Below are 5,180 nucleotides of genomic sequence, written 5' to 3'. Positions count from 1 at the left end.
GTGTACAAGAACTCACAGATCCTCTTCTATATCCACATTGCCCAACATATTATTATTTAAATAATACTCTTCCTTTCTTATTTTCACATTGATGTATAACTACACATTTAGCTATATTATAATGCATCTGCCATATGTTTGCCCACCCACTCAACTTGTCTAAGCTAACTTGTATCCTTTTCGTATCCTCCTCACAACTCAGAATCCCACCCTGTTTTGTGTTGTCAGCAAACTTAGAAATGTTGCATTTGGTTCCCTCCTCCAAGTCATTTATATACATCATGAATAGTAGGAGCAAGGAGCGCTGATCCCTGCAGTACCCCTTTCGTTGCTGCCTGCCACTCAGATAAAAGACCCGCTTATTCCAACTGTTTTCTGTCAATGAACTTTCAATTCATGCCAGTGTTACCCCTTAACCAATGTGCTTTAACTTTGCCCATTAACCTCTTATGAGGAACCTTATCAAACACCCAGCACATCAATGCAAGATTGATTGATTAATTGTATTTTGGTACATGTGACAATAAAATCAATGAAAAGCTTTGTTTCCGAGTAGTACAGGCAGATCACAGCAAGCAAAGGATGTACAGATCAAAAAAGACTTGCAGCCTTAAGGGTTACGTTGCTGGTTACATTATTTGAGGCTGGAGTCCACTCAACAGTCTGATAACAGCCAGAAAGAAGCTGTTCCTAAACATGCTCGTGCATGTGTTCAGGCTTCTTATTTCTTCTGCCTAATGGAAGAGGTTGTAGGAAATCATTACCAGGGTGCGATGGGTCTTTGATGATGTTGGCCGCCTTTCCGCGGCAGTTGGCCCTGGAAGTAGAGTCCAGGGATGGAAAGTTGGCCTCTGTGATGGTCTGGGCTACGCACACCACTTTCTGTAGTTTCTTACAGTCCAAGGCATACCAGGCCATTATGCACCCGGACAGTATGTTTTCAATAGTGCATCTGTAGAAGTTGGTGAGGGACCTCATGGACATGCGAAATTTCCTGAGCCTCCTGAGGAAGAACAGGCATTGTTCTGCCTTCTTGACTGTCACATTTATGTGTGAAATCCAGGATAGCTCATCAGTTATCACCATTCTGAGGAACTTGAAGCATCTGCAATAACCTTCAGCCAGAAGGGCTAAGCGAATGATCCATTTTGGCCTCCACCCGAGGTACCCAGCATCAGAGATGCCAGCTTTCAGCCAATTCAGTTCACTCCACATAACATCAAGAAACAGGTGGAAGCACTGAATACTGCAAAGGCTAGGGGCCCTGACAACATTCTGGCAATAGTACTGAAGACTTATGTTCCAAAATTAGTCACACCCCTGCCAGGTCAGTTACAAAACAAGCATCTACCCAACAATGTGGAAAACTGCCCAGGTATGTCCTGTACAGAAAAAAAGCAGGACAAATCAAATCCAATCAATTACCACACCATCAGGCTACCCTTAAACTGATGCAATGTCATCAAAAGTGCTAACACGCAGCACGTCTTCAGTACTTTTGATGGGTGAAGTTTAATTACAGCTTTAAAACAGGAGCTTATAGCTGAAGTTACTGTAAATTAGACTGGTTGAATCCAGTTTCCAAAGCCTTTGAATTAGGGGCCATAGAGGAGGCCTTGCCCAAAGGGGTAAGTCATGGCAGAAAAGCTCACAGCCATGTCTACTCCTCCTGCTCTTTGTAGGAAGCCAGGCACGTTTTCAATGCCCAGGACCAGCACATATGTAGGAAGCGTCTGCAACCAAAGCTCTGGGAAGCCAGGTTTTGGAGCTGGAGCAGCAGCTGGGGACATTGGAGATTCTATGAAACTTAAGAATATTGTGGATAGAATGTACAGAGGAGGCCAGGCTGAAGGCTAAAATTCCACAGGCAGAAAGGGAACAGACAACGACCAGGCAGAATAACAGGACTAGGCAGCAGGCAGTGGAGGAATCTCCTGTCGCCATTCCCCTGCAAAACATATATACAGCTTTGGGATGGTGTTGAAGGGAATGGCCTCTCAGGGGAAAGCAGTAGTAGCCAAATTCCTTGTACCACAGTTATCTCTGCTGCATGGGAGAGAAGGAAAAAGTGTCAGAATACAATAGTTATAGGGAATTCAATTGTAAGGGGGATAGAACATAGAACATAGAACATAGAACATTACAGCGCAGTACAGGCCCTTCGGCCCTCGATGTTGCGCCGACCTGTGAAACCTATCTGAAGCCCATCTAACCTAAACTATTCCATTATCATCCATATGTTTATCCAATGACCATTTAAATGCCCTTAAAGTGGGCGAGTCTACTATTTTTGCAGGCAGGGCATTCCACGCCCTTACTACTCTCTGAGTAAAGAACCTACCTCTGACATCTGTCCTACATCTATCACCCCTCAATTTAAAGCTATGTCCCCTCGTGCTAGCCATCACCATTCGAGGAAAAAGGCTCCCACTGTCCACCCTATCTAATCCTCTGATCATCTTGTATGTCTCTATCAAGTCACCTCTTAACCTTCTTCTCTCTAACGAAAACAGCCTCAAAACCCTCAGCCTTTCCTCATAAGACCTTCCCTCCATACCAGGCAACATCCTGGTAAATCTCCTCTGCACCCTTTCCAATGCTTCCACATCCTTCCTATAATGCGGTGACCAGAACTGTACGCAATACTCCAAGTGCGGCCGCACCAGAGTTTTGTACAGCTGCAACATGACCTCATGGCTCCGAAACTCAATCCCTCTACCAATAAAACCTAACATACTGTACGCCTTCTTAACAACGCTATCAACCTGGGTGGCAACTTTCAGTGATCTATGCACATGGACACCGAGATCTTTCTGCTCATCCACACTACCAAGAATCTTACCATTAGCCCAGTACTCTGTATTCCTGTTACTCCTTCCAAAGTGAATCACCTCACACTTTTCCGCATTAAACTCCATTTGCCACCTCTCAGCCCAGCTCTGCAGCTTATCTATGTCCCTCTGTAACCTACAACATCCTTCTGCACTATCCACAACTCCATCGACTTTGGTGTCATCCGCAAATTTACTAACCCATCCTTCTAAGCCCTCATCCAGGTCATTTATAAAAATGACAAACAGCAGTGGCCCCAAAACAGATCCTTGAGGTACACCACTAGTAACTGAACTCCAGGATGAACATTTCCCATCAACCACCACCCTCTGTCTTCTTACAGCTAGCCAATTTCTGATCCAAACCACTAAATCACCCTCAATCCCATGCCTCCGTATTTTCTGCAATAGCCTACCATGGGGAACCTTATCAAACGCTTTACTGAAATCCAAATACACCACATCAACCGCTTTACCCTCATCCATCTGTTTGGTCACCTTCTCGAAGAACTCAATAAGGTTTGTGAGGCACGACCTACCCTTCACAAAACCGTGTTGACTATCCCTAATCAAATTATTCCTTTCTAGATGATTATAAATCCTATCTCTTATAATCCTTTCCAACACTTTACCCACAACCGAAGTAAGGCTCACTGGTCTATAATTACCAGGGTTGTCTCTACTCCCCTTCTTGAACAAGGGGACAACATTTGCTAGTCTCCAGTCTTCTGGCACTATTCCTGAAGACAATGACGACATAAAGATCAAAGCCAAAGGCTCTGCAATCTCCTCTCTAGCTTCCCAGAGAATCCTAGGATAAATCCCATCCGGCCCAGGGGACTTATCTATTTTCACACCTTCCAGAATTGCTAACACCTCCTCCTTATGAACCTCAATCCCGTCTAGTCTAATAGACTGTATCTCAGTATTCTCCTCGACTACATTGCATTCTCCTCGACTACATAGATAGGCATTTCTGTGGCTGTAAACAAGACACAAGAATGGTATATTGCCTCCCTGGTATGAGGGTCAAGGATGTCTCAGAGCAGCAACAGGACATTCCAGGAGGTTGGTTGGTTGGGGGGTGGGAGGGTGGGGAGGAAGAGAGCCTGTGACCATGGTATACATTGGTGCCAATGACATAGGTAAAAAAGGATGAGAATCTTTAAAGCACAATACTAGGGAGTTGGGAAATAAGTTGAAAAGTAAGACCTCAAAAAGGTAGTGACCTCGGGATACTGTCAGTGCTATGTGCTAGCCAGAATAGAAATAGCAGGATATATCAGATACATACATGGCTGGAAAGTCAATGCAAGGGGAAGAGTTTAAGATTTCTGGGTCATTGTGACCAGTTCTGGGGGAAGTGGGACCAGGACAAACTTAAGAGGTTACAACTGGGCCAGACTGGGGCTGTTGTCCTCGGGACAGTATTTACTAGAGTGACTGGGGAGGATTTTAAATGAGAATGACAAGGGGATGGGAATCTAAGCAGGGTGATAAGGGAAAGAGAAACAAGGACAGTATTAAAGAAAGAATAATAAAATGCAAAAACGGTCAACAGAGTAATCAAGGGCAAGAGACAAATAGAGCCACAGTACAAAGAAAAGTGTGGATGGTTAAAAATGGCAAAAAGGCAAGCCTAAAGGCTTTGCATCTTACTGCATGAAGCATATGCAATAAGGTAGACAAACTGACAGCATATATCGAAGTAAATGGATATGATCTCACAACCATTATGAGACATGGTTACAAGAAGATCAAAACTGGGAACTTAACATTCAGGGATATTTGACCTTCCAGAAGGCAAGAGGGAAAGTATAGGTGGGAAATAACATCAAGGGAAAGGCAGCATTGGCAGGAGCAGTGTACACATCCCCAAACGGTAGCTGTAGGAAAGGGTATAAATCACTAATGATAGGAGCATGTACAAAGAATAGAGCAATAAAAGTCACCAAAAATTAACGTTGTTTGAGTTAATAAAGTTGGAAAGGGTACTGGCGAAGGATTCCATGAAGGACTCTCCTTCTTAACTACTTCCCTTCACCTGGAGGCATGCTCACCCGCAGGTTAAACCAGTCATCTCTCTCTAATGAGAGAGCAGGTTTACGGTCTGGTAAGACTGTGGTAACTTTCCTTTTATTCAATGCCAAGTTTATATTGCCTCTAAAAGGAAAAATAGACATGCCATTTAAATAACATCTTTCACAATCTCTGAATGCTATAAAGTGCTTTAGAGATAATGCATCAGTTTTGAAGTGTAACCACTGTTGTGACTTCTGAAAACTGATTGGTATTGGTGGAGTCTTGCAGTGTGCAAATTGCAGATAAAGGACAAACAATCCTCACACT

The sequence above is a fragment of the Rhincodon typus genome, chromosome 13 (assembly GCF_021869965.1).
Source record: "Rhincodon typus isolate 14 chromosome 13, sRhiTyp1.1, whole genome shotgun sequence".
Taxonomy (NCBI): Eukaryota; Metazoa; Chordata; class Chondrichthyes; order Orectolobiformes; family Rhincodontidae; genus Rhincodon; species Rhincodon typus.
Note: the sequence above shows the minus strand (reverse complement) of the source record.